The sequence below is a fragment of the Prosopis cineraria genome, unplaced genomic scaffold, assembly GCF_029017545.1.
Source record: "Prosopis cineraria cultivar Desert tree isolate PC_DT_omini unplaced genomic scaffold, ASM2901754v1 PC7, whole genome shotgun sequence".
NCBI lineage: Eukaryota > Viridiplantae > Streptophyta > Magnoliopsida > Fabales > Fabaceae > Prosopis > Prosopis cineraria.
Window position 1 is genome coordinate 35,442,332 of NW_026555338.1, and position 11,962 is coordinate 35,454,293.

Sequence of the window (11,962 nt, forward strand, 5' to 3'; positions counted from 1 at the left end):
AACCGCACGGTTAATTTCTAGTTAAGGTCAAAAAAGCATTGCATGATTGGATAACTAGGATCTTCAAATTGGAAGCCCTTTCAAGTTTTGCTAATATAATTACTACTTGCTGTGCTGTGATTTCTCCATATTCAATGTCCAGCCAGCACTCATCTAGACTGTTTAGATTTGATAAAATTAATTACAAATAAAGATGAAGTTTATAATTGTCATTTTTTATATGAAAAGTAATTAAAGTAAAAATCAAATCAAGGTGATTGAAATCTTACTACAGTGATGAGCATTAAATCTAGATATTCATAATCTGACGTAAGATTTCCACCAGGTGCCTATCATTACCAGGCATCCATCCCATAAAATAATGGGAAATTACTCCAAAGATTCCAAAGTTCCCCCACAACAATTCCAACTACCTTAAAATCCCACCAATTATTAAAATTATTCTGCGTCCCAGCATCCTCAAATGTGAATAATTTTCTAAAGAAAATGACTCATTTGCCCTTCTCTTATCCTTGCCAAATCTATTGCCTTTGAACACTTTTTCTTCCTCCCCCAAATCCAAATCTCAATCACCACCACATCACCTTAATTGAAATGTAGGAGTTAAAATGCCAGCATATGATAAGCAGGTGCTTGAAATTTGATAGCTCAGGAAGAAAGGTTGGGTCTAGCTTAGCACCTTTGCCACACTAAAGATGGCAACTTGTGCCCCCAATGTGGCCACGCTCACTATCAAAGGCCAATCTGCCACTCTCAAATTCCTTGAACTCGTAAGTTCCTTGTCCCGACTTGCTCCCAACTCACCTACAAATGTTCAGGCCACTGTATTTGAGGTTGCTACCATGGAGGTATTTAGTCCTTCAATGAAGTCACTCTCTTCTTCTTCTTCTTTGTTGTCATTGGCATGTCCTCCTCCTCTAGCGACCTATCCACCCTGGAGGAACTAGGTGAGATAGTGGAGCAGCCGCCTCTGGGGAGTAGTTTTGAGTCATGTAACCTAAGCAATGATTTCATCTTGTTTGACTTGGTGTATAGGTAGCTTTACCCTCTCCCATAGTATCACAACATTTATTATGAAAAGGATTATAGTGGGCATTTGCTCTGGAATAACATGTTAATGCAAGAAGCATAAAGTATTGCCTTCTATGGATTTGAGAGCTCGTTATGGCAAAGTTAGCACCACCCAGTGGTGCTTGTTCTCCCTTGAAGATTGTATGGCTTGGTTTTAGAAGGAAAATCAATTGTTTAGAGAAGGGAAAGGAGGACAGTAGACAACTCAAGATGGGAGGAGGTGTGTGGTAATGGAGATTTGGACTTGGAGGAGGAAGATGAAGAAGTGTTAAATAGGATTGAAGAAGGGGAATTTCAATAAAGACCATTGACCACATTTATTTAAATTTAAAACCCCTAAATTTTTGAAATTTTTCTGTAATCTAGGGGTATTGATTTACTATTAAATTTTTTTAAAAAATGACAAAATTATCCTTCATTTAAGTCAATATCAAAACTACCCTATTTCACTTATTTATTTACTTATAAAATGTTGTTAACTATCCTACTTCACTTGTTTATTTTTTTGAAATGAAATCAAATGAAAGTTTATCAGTAAACAAGTGAAGTAGGATAATGAATAATAATTTATAAGTAAATAAATAATATATAGTATATGAATCATCAAATTGTCTTAAAGTAATTTAAACACCTAAAATAAAAATAAATTAAGTAAGAAAATTAACAACATTCCATAACTAAATTAACAAGTGAAGTAAAAAAATTCTTATATTAATTTAAATGAAGGATGATTTTATCATTTCTTTTAGAAATTTAATATTAAATCAATACTCCTGAATTGCAATGTAATTTTAAAAATTTAGGAGCTTTAAACTTAAATAAGTATGGTTAATGGGTCTTTATTGAAATTCTCTCATCAAAGAATTGCAAGTGGATCATTTTCTTTGAAAAAATTATTTACATCTAAGAACCTTGACATTGCAAAACAGTTTCAACAATTGGTAGGATTTTAGGATAGTTGGAATTATTGTGGGGGCCTTTGAAGTAATTGTCACAAAAATAAACACCGGTGCGATGTTGGCTCTGCGCAGATAACAAGGGAATGGAATAAAAAAACAAAAAAATTCCCCCCACCAAGTGGCAGTTAGATTATGAGAGTTCAGGCAGAAAAAAAAAAGCCAGATTACGAGAGAACAATAAATGAACCAATAATAATCAAGAATCCTAAAGCAGATTTTTTTAAAAAGATTATGTGATTAAATATTTGATAACCCCATTTTAAGTACTTGTTAAGTTATAATTCAAAAAAGATTGTTTATGTATATATTATAAAATGATAACTTTGTTGAAAAATTGTTAAAACTGGCAATCAAAATGAGATTTAGAGAATAACAAATGACCATGACAAGATATAATAAATACCAATCTCTCCGTTGTCGTATATATAATATAACTTTTTAAGGATTTCAATAGCCTACTGCATTATTTTGGTAGAATTTGTTATATGTGACTTATTGTTACTACTTTATTTGTTTCGTGCATATTTGTTTAATCGTATTGAACAGTTTTAGAATTAATCAGGGATCACACATGCTCAAGTTTAGGAGACTCACACTAGTTGTCTACCATACATCCATGTAGTTATTCAAAATGATTGAGCATGAAGTGTCTATCGGTGGCTTTTCAAGCTTACTGTCAAGACTTTGGATAGGCGGTGGAAACTATGAAGCTATAGAAACAAGGGTTGTTAGTGAGATGAGATGTGACCACAATACAATCTGGTCATGTTTGGTATAGAGGCTTGAATTTAAAGAGATTGGGATTGAGAGTGAGGTTGAAGTTTTAAAATTATGTTTGATATAAGATAATAATTGTAGGGAATACTTTCATTTATTTTATTTACAATTACACATAAATTATGAAAGTTCCTATATTAGCCCTTATAATTAATTAAAAAAATTGTCCTAAAACCCATCATCTCTGTCGCAATAGTTCTCCCTTCCCTAGCTACCTCGAGATGGAGGGAGAAGGAAGCTAATTGAGCTTTAGGGATGACTCCTTCTGCTCTTTGCTGAATTTTGTTCTGGACCTCTTTCTCCTACCCAGGCTCTCCTTCTCCACCTTCATCACTGAGGAATCCATGAAGCTACTCCAATGCTGCTCATCAAACGAACCAAAATAAGCATTGTCGAGTGCGATTAACATGTGCATTGTTGATGTGTGGTAAGGAGGGAAATGTGACACCAGTGGCGGCGATGGGCTTGACAATGGAGTGAAGAAGCTCTTGGGGGTCATGGTGGTGGAAAAAAAAATCCCTTTATTTCTACTCAAGTTTAGATGGTAGAGTTCAACTAATGGAGATGACTTAGATGAGTGCTTATGATGAGATCAACAGAGGAAAAAAATGGAGAAGAATGCTTTACGGCTACGATGGTGATGAGCTTCTACAGGGACACTTTTGTCCAAAAATTATAACAAACAAGGATAGTTTTGCCTCCAAAATTTTCAAACCCAAAACTAATTTTTTCAATATCGTGTTGGGGGTGGCTTTGAGTAATCCCACATAGGTTTAAGCAATCCCAAGTTAGACCCAATCCCTCATATCAAACACAGGAAATTAGTTATTTTTCAGTACTAATCCCAAGACCAACTTTTCATTCCTTGCTATCAAATATGGCCAAAGAGTGCAATTTTGTTTCAATGTCATCCTCTGTTGATTTTCACAGTTAATCATTTTGAAGTACTGCTCACAAGAAAAATATTTTTTAATTTAGTTGAAGTTTTGAACTTTCCAAACATTATAACCATCAAACTATAACCATATCTTGATTATTACATGTATACCTTTGTGACCCATTTTACAAGATATTTTTTGAGGTGATTTAGTATTCTATAATGTAAAATGTTTTTCCAAAAATAAGATCTCATTAATGATGATCATTCTAATTTTATCATTCACTCCCCTCAAATAAATTTGTCCCCTCTGTTAACAAAGGACAGTTTATAAATTTATAAAAAAAAAAAATCAAGATTGCAATTTGCAAACTGTATTTCATTGGTATGTATGCCAAAAAAACACCTAATAAATTGGGAAAGATATGGAAGGGGTATCTCTCGATCGCCTCATCTCTGATAACTTAGCAAGTATAAAAAAAAAGTTTACTGTTACTCAGATTTTAATTTGTAAAATCACTTAGAAACTATCAGAATGTTTGTAGCAACTTATATACAAGGAAGGATGGAGTGATTTTTTTTATTTAATGACAAGGAGCTATCTAAAATTTTAAGAACCTACTAAGGCCTTAGCAAATTTATTAAGTTTAATTTTGGCAACATCTGTGTGTGATTACCAATGGTAAAGGAATTAAGGTGATCAAGTTAAACAGGGAAAAACTCGTCAACGCACGTGAATAAAAAGCTAGTTAATTTGTAAGCACCAATTTATCATGAAAACATTTTAAATAAAGTTGTTAAAAAATGGCTTGCAAGCACGAAAGCCCTAAGTAGTAGACCTTGATATTTTAAAGGTAGGAATAGGCCTGGTCTTTATTAAAGATTTATGCACTGGCGTACTTCAAACCCAATCTATTTAATTTTTTAAGGCTACATTCATGCCCTTAATTAGGCCTACTTAATTAAATAAGTCAGGCTTAATTTTTTAAAGCCTAACTACAAGCCCAATATGCCAACCTATTTACACACACATACATATAATGTAATATATCACACATACATTAGTTTCATAATTTAATTTTTAATTAATTTTTTTATTTTTAGTTATGTTTTCAATCATATTAAATTTATATATTAATTTTAATGTTATTACTTTATTTGTGTATTATACTATAATTAGTAAGTTCTTTTAATTATTATATATTATAATTAATCAAAAACAGGTTTTTCTAGACCAGACCATATAACTAGTGAATCATATGAGTTTATATGATGAGTTAGGGTTGGCCTATTTAACCCATATTATTTTTTAAAAAATTAAAAAAAAAAAAGAAAAAAAATTTGTGGATATGAACCACATTAGACGTAACTTACTTAGCTGGATCAATTTATATATTTTGTTCAAATGTTATAAATTAATATTTTGATATATTTAGAATGAATCATGAAAAAATATCAAATTAAAACTAATTATTTAGATGTATTTTAAAAAAATTATAAAATAAATAAATAAATGGGGTCGGCAAATTAGCCCATTTAACCCGTCAACTCTCAAATGTTGGGTTGGGTTGATGTATTTTTAATCTATATAAAAATGAGTTGAATTTAACTTAACTTAATCCACATTTTTCTTAACTTATATGGGCCAATTCATATAGATTGAGTTGGCTTATATTTCTGATGCTAATAGGGCTATTAATAAATACTGGCCCAATCCTTATGTTAAAGGACGCACAGTTTATCGAAGTTTTGTGAATTAAATGAAGTCTAATTTCGATTATTATTTACCTAGCCAGCAAACATGAGCAGGGGGCCGATTTTCATTTGTGTTTCTCCGGTCACGAACAAAAGAGTTGAGGAATATAAAAAATAAGAATAATTACGTACAAGCCCTGTAAGACAAACTTATGCATAAATAAATCTCACAAAATTTGAAAATCATAACAAGATTCCTTAAAACTTAAGTATGATTTAAAATTAGCTATAAAAATAATAATATCTCTATTAAATATATATTTAATTAATTAAATAATTAATTTTGAACTACATTATTAGCAATTTATAACAATAATTTTACCTTTTTATAACTTTAATTTCACATATCTAATAGGTTAAATAATAATGTGTTACTAATAAATTTTAACATTAATTATTTGTAACTACTTCATTAATAATTTACAATTATAATTTTAACTTTTTACAATTATAATTTCACATATTCAATAGTAAACTGATCAGTTTAATTTAATTATTGAATATATGAAATTATAATTATAAAAAGTTAAAGTTATAGACATAAACTATTGATGAAATAGTTGTAAATTATTTAATTAATATATATATATATATATATATATATGTTTAATAAGAACATTATTATCTTTTTACCTAAATTTTAAATTATATTGAGACCTTAAGAGACCTAATTGTGATTTTTGAATCTTATGAGACTAAATGAGTGTTTTATATGTCACAATAATAACTATTCAATTTAATCAAATAGTTATTAAGATTTTGCTAAATATAATATTAAAAAAGTATCAAATCTAAATTTTTTTAAGAAGACAATGTAAGCAATGAGTGTTTTGATTGTGAGTATTGTTTTAAATTTTTTAAAAAATATATTTTAATAATTTTTAAATATTCATAAAATCTAATAATTATGATCAAAATATTCATTTAAATGAGTAACCTTTTTAGTTTACTTGAAATTAAATGAGTGACTTGAACTTGTCAAATTCAAATCTATCAATTTTTTATTTATTTTAGGGGTAGAATATATAGATCCCGCTAATTAGGTGGAAAGCGGGATAAAAGTGTTGTTACATCAAAACATGCAGCATGATTGACCCTGCTCCACATCGTTTATCTATCTCATATATATATATATATATATATATATATATATATTCTAATTTCCTGTAGACCCGAAGGCCAAGCCAATATATCATTAACTAATATATTTGCAGTTGTCTCTAGAAAAAAATGTTTGCTGTCAATTCAAGTACTGTGATTAAATGAATAAAAAAAATGTAAGTAGTTGTAGAATGGATTTCATATCATTAAATGTATAACCCTTTTTTTTGGCCAGAAATTAAATATATAGCTCGAGATATGTGTGTATACCCAATTTCTATATTTTTTTGGGTCAAATTAAGTTAATTTTGTTAATCAACAAAAAGAATTACAATCACAAATAGCTGAAGCCAAAATAAACACTCAAAAAACCTAACATATAACTTAACACACAAACTCATCAAAAAAAGAAAACAAACAAGCAATAGGCAACAATTAACCAATCCCTATTAAACATTAAATATATTTTTTGAAATCAACTGTTATCATTTACGAGAGATTTTTTGAGAATGGATTTCATACCATTAAATATAGATTTACCATTTTTGAAAGCCACCCTCAAATGAGAGAGGTGGCAGGTTCGAATTCAGGTCTGGCGTGTGAGTGGGGAGCTTTTCTTTGAGAGAGTGAACTGTATGAGTAAAGCAACCAAAAAAAAAAAAAAAAAACTTCTACCATTCATGTATTATAAATTGTTAACCTAAATAGCAACTTTTTTGAAAATTTTTTGTATAGACCCAATATATTATGTCATCAATATTCTATTTAATAAAATAATATCAATTTAATTAAATAAGGTTTTATGTGCCATTAATTTTAATAATTTTATTTTTAAATAGACTGCCTTCTAATTTCTTCTATCTTCCCTCCATATTATTGTTACATCAGAATCAATTTATATTTAAAATTATTTATTTTATATATTTTTATTAAATAGAGAATAAAAGACGTGGTAGATTGAATCCTTACTGGAATTTCTTGTCTCATCCTAGTGTCATATATAGGATTTGTTTGAGTTTCTCTCAAAAGTTTATTTAAATTATATTTGAAATATATTTTTGCCAAATTTAATAAATTTTTGAGGATATAAACCAAAAACCAGTGCCCATATATTTTTTTTTTCCATGGCGGCAGCGCGCAACATAATTGAAAAATAGCGCCCTGAAAAAAACATAATAATAAAGGCCATGGTGTTGGGCAAGCAGGAGCATGGCTCCACCACTCCGATTAAGATCAAATAAATAATAAACTCCACTTAGACCCAACTTGTTTTTGTTTACTCTCTTATGCACGAATCACTGTAATGAAGATGCAGACGCAACATACAAGATGCAAGACGAACTTCCCAATATGGATTCTTCATTCTTGAACCTTGATTAACTTGGGACTCTGCCAACACAAGAAGAAGAATCGTGTGTTTCATATTAGCAGTTTATCATGGCAATCAAGATCCTGGAGCAGTGTCAAGTTTCAGCACCGCCAGGTTCCGTTCCTTCTGCCTCTCTTGCTCGCACTTTTTGGGACATCCCATGGCTTTATTGCCACCCTATTCAACGTCTCCTCTTCGACTTGCCACATCCCACCACCACTTCCTCCATACCCTCCTTCCCAGTCTCAAGCCCTCTCTCTTCCTCTCTCTCCAACACTTCTTCCCCTTTGCCACCAGCCTCGTTCTCCCTCCCGACCCTCTTTATCTCCACCTTTACATCCTCTACCGCGACGGCGACTCCCTCCTCTTCACCGTTGCCGAGTCCTCTGTTGATTTCTCACGCCTCGTATCAGACTCCCCTGTGAACATTACGGAGCTGCACCATCTCGTTCCGATGTTGCCCTCACCATCTACCTTGGAAAACGGCACGCGTTTGATCCCTCTCATGACCATTTTGGTCACGATTCTACCCAACTCTGGGCTGGCCATCGGGATCACTTTCACCCATGTCACCGGGGACGGCAGAGCGTTTCACCATTTCATGAAGTTTTGGGCCTCTATTTGCAGGGCGAGAAGGGATTTGTAAACAGACAAAACTACCTCATATGTACGTATGCATGTATATATTCTTCTAACAACAATTCCCCGTTCCTGAAAAAAAGTCGTACTTTTATTTTAATAACAATCAATTCTCACATTAACAATTCTAAAAAAATTAATTTAATAATAGATAGAAATAAATATTATAATTTAGTAAATAAGTTCCTATTAAAAAAAATAAGTGATATTTTCATTTTAGTAATAATCAATTTCTCCATCAACAACTCCAAAATATGAAATTGGTGGCAGAGAGAAAGTGTTGCTTGTCTTGTCTTGGTGAAAGTCGGTGAAAGTCAGTTTGTCACTAGTGCTACAATCTTAGTTGGCTTTGACTATTTGATTTGGTAGAAATTAGCTATTCGGACTGTCGACTTTGATTAGTCTTTCAAGTTTTTTTTTTAAATTTAAATATAGAATTTAAAATTTAAAATTTTACTTTAGATTCAAACAGAGGATTTTAATATTGTAATTTAAAATTTTTTATATAATTTTAAAAAAATTGACAACACATAAATTTTAAATATAAAATTTTAAATTTAAATTTATCCATTCAAACGCAACCCTGAAGAATTTTGATCTTTCTTTCAAATAATTTAATTTCACGGTCTTTCTTCCCAATCTCCCTCATACCGTTTCTTCTTTTTTCCGGCCAAAGTCAGCGTCAAGGGTACGAACACATCCGAAAAATTGGCTCGTGCATATTTTGTCAAGGTCCATGGTTCAAAAATTAACTTGGAAATGACACAAAGGCCTTTAGATCTGAGCCTTTACGGGCTATCAGCAGGTTTAGCTTCAAATGATTATCCAGATCAAAGAAAAGTAGAAAAGCTTCAAAAGACTAGAGACGACCTGTTTTAACTTTTATTTTTTAATATTAAATAAATTTATTTTAAAATAATAATATCATTAAAATTTGTGTTAAAAGTTTGTATTGTAATTTTTTTATTTGAGTTTGGTGTTCTTTAAACAAATTGAAGTTTATTTATGTTATTACGTTTTCTTAATTTATATGATGACAATTTAAACCTGAATCTCAAACTTTACAATATTTATATTTATTTATATTTTTATTCATCGTTAAATAATTGAAAATTTGGACTTTAAATGTTATAATTTATTTTGTATTGACTCATTTATTCTTTCAACATTCAATTATCTTATTTTGGATGATGATCAAGATTAAGGAAGATGATTATAATTTTAATTTTCATTATGATATTGTATCACTTCTGGTTAAAGTGGTTGGATTGTGCAATTTGAAATTTAAAACATTTGTATTCGATCCTTTAATTTGGATTTGTCAAAAATAAATGAAAATTGAAAAAAAAAGCATCCACCAAATTAAAGAAAAAGGCAATTGAGCTTATGAGCTCAAAAAATGAAAATGTCAGGCTTCACAAAATTAGTGAAATTAAAAAATAGTTCTTAAAAAATATTTGATCATGTTAATTTAAAAATAGCTTTAGAATTAAAAAAATTACTGAAGATTAACAGTGATAGCCTCTAGTAACGATTGACCATGGCTTACAATGACTGCTATCTTAAATGACAATGATAACCAATGGTAACAACTAGCTAGCCAATGGTGGTGACTAGGGTTGTCAACAATATATAGTTAGTAATAGTAGTGGTCAACTGTGATAACAAATGGATGGTGATAGCCCGTGATCATCATGGTTGTTGGTGGTAGCCAATAATGATTAATGATCATGATCAATAATATTAGTTGATAATAATCAATGATGGTTAGCTAGTGACAACAATAGATGTCACTAGTTGATTGTAGTGGCAATAACAAGTATCGACAAGCAACATAATAGCATAAAACTCGTGATAAAGGTTGACTTTGGTGGGCAACAACAAGCAGAGGCAATGGAGGTTGGTGCTTGGTGGTGATAATTTGTATTAGTTAAATGTGATGTATTTAATAACAGAAAACATATCTAAAATATTTTTATTTTCTTATTTTTAATTAACAATAAAAAAGAACAACATTGGAAATCACTTAAATTCAGAACACTTATTCCAATGAGTTTTTTTTAAATGAAAATAATTTTTTAAAATAGAAATCAATCATGCCCATGTACAAATTATGATTTGTTTTCTTCTTCTTGCCGCTCACATGGGCTTGTGTTTTGTCCTCCATGTCTTTCCCATACTTCCATGCACATACACACATACATACATACACGGTGCAGAGCCACGCATATCTGGCCAGCATCGCAAATGTCATGGGGGTTAAAATCCCGCGATCGACACGTCGAAGGAAATTGTTGGCGAGGGAGGGAAGAGGCAGTTTGCTTGCAGCGTGGACGCGGTAAAATAGAAGTCTCAATTCCTCGTACGCCATCACGGCATCACGCTGCCACCACGTGTTCCCTTCACCTTCCCTCTCTCCGGCTAACACCGCTTCCGTGCCGCTTTCTGATCGCTGTAATTTCCACTGGTTAGATTATTTTTTAGATTTAAAATTTTTGTTTCTTAAAAAATAAATATCGACGAGATATCTTATTATCTTTAAATTCTACGTCTTCTAAAGTAAAATAAGTATTCATAATGAGCAATTGAGCATTGGGTACGGAATGCCGTTATCCCGGCCGCCTCTACTTTTGGTAGCACCGTCTCATCCATTTGTCTCGCTTGGTAAAGTTGAAACAAAAATGTAGCTTTCACATTCAAAGCAATTCTTGACTGTTCCAATTTGATTTATAATGGTGTGTGATCGTGCTATAAAAATTCTTATTCTCATAATATTGAATATTCTTAATAATCACTAAACCTAAAGCATGGTACTTATCAAAAATCATTTTAATTCTTAATATTATTAAAATCTAACAAAAGAATATTAGTTTTGATGTGATCCATTTAACACACATGGATTGATGCACTCAGTCCATAAATTGTTTTTAAGTTAACATAATACCAAAATTATATATATATATATATATATAAACGAATGAACTATAGAGTCAATATATAATCTTTTAATGAATCAAGTAGGCTGGATTTATGATGCATTAATTTTAACATCTATCCCAGAACATTCTCATCAATCAATCCTGCAATGAACTGAGATTCAAAGTTTGTTGAAGTTTTGGACACCACACAACAATCACATACAGCAAAAAGCGCAGAACACATTATGGTACCAGGTGGTCAGCTCTGGGGATGACGATAGCTCACCGTTTAATTTAAGTCATTTCCTCCTGCCTTCATTCTTTGCCACTAATATAACGTGTAAACTTCCATGCAATGATTGTTATTTCGTTTAGAGAAAGGGTTTAAAAAATATATAAATTGCGATACGCTGACGCACTGCAGATATCCGGATAGAAACGAGTGGCTGATGTGGAATTTGAAGAATGAAGCCGGCAAGTCAAAGCAGCTACCTTG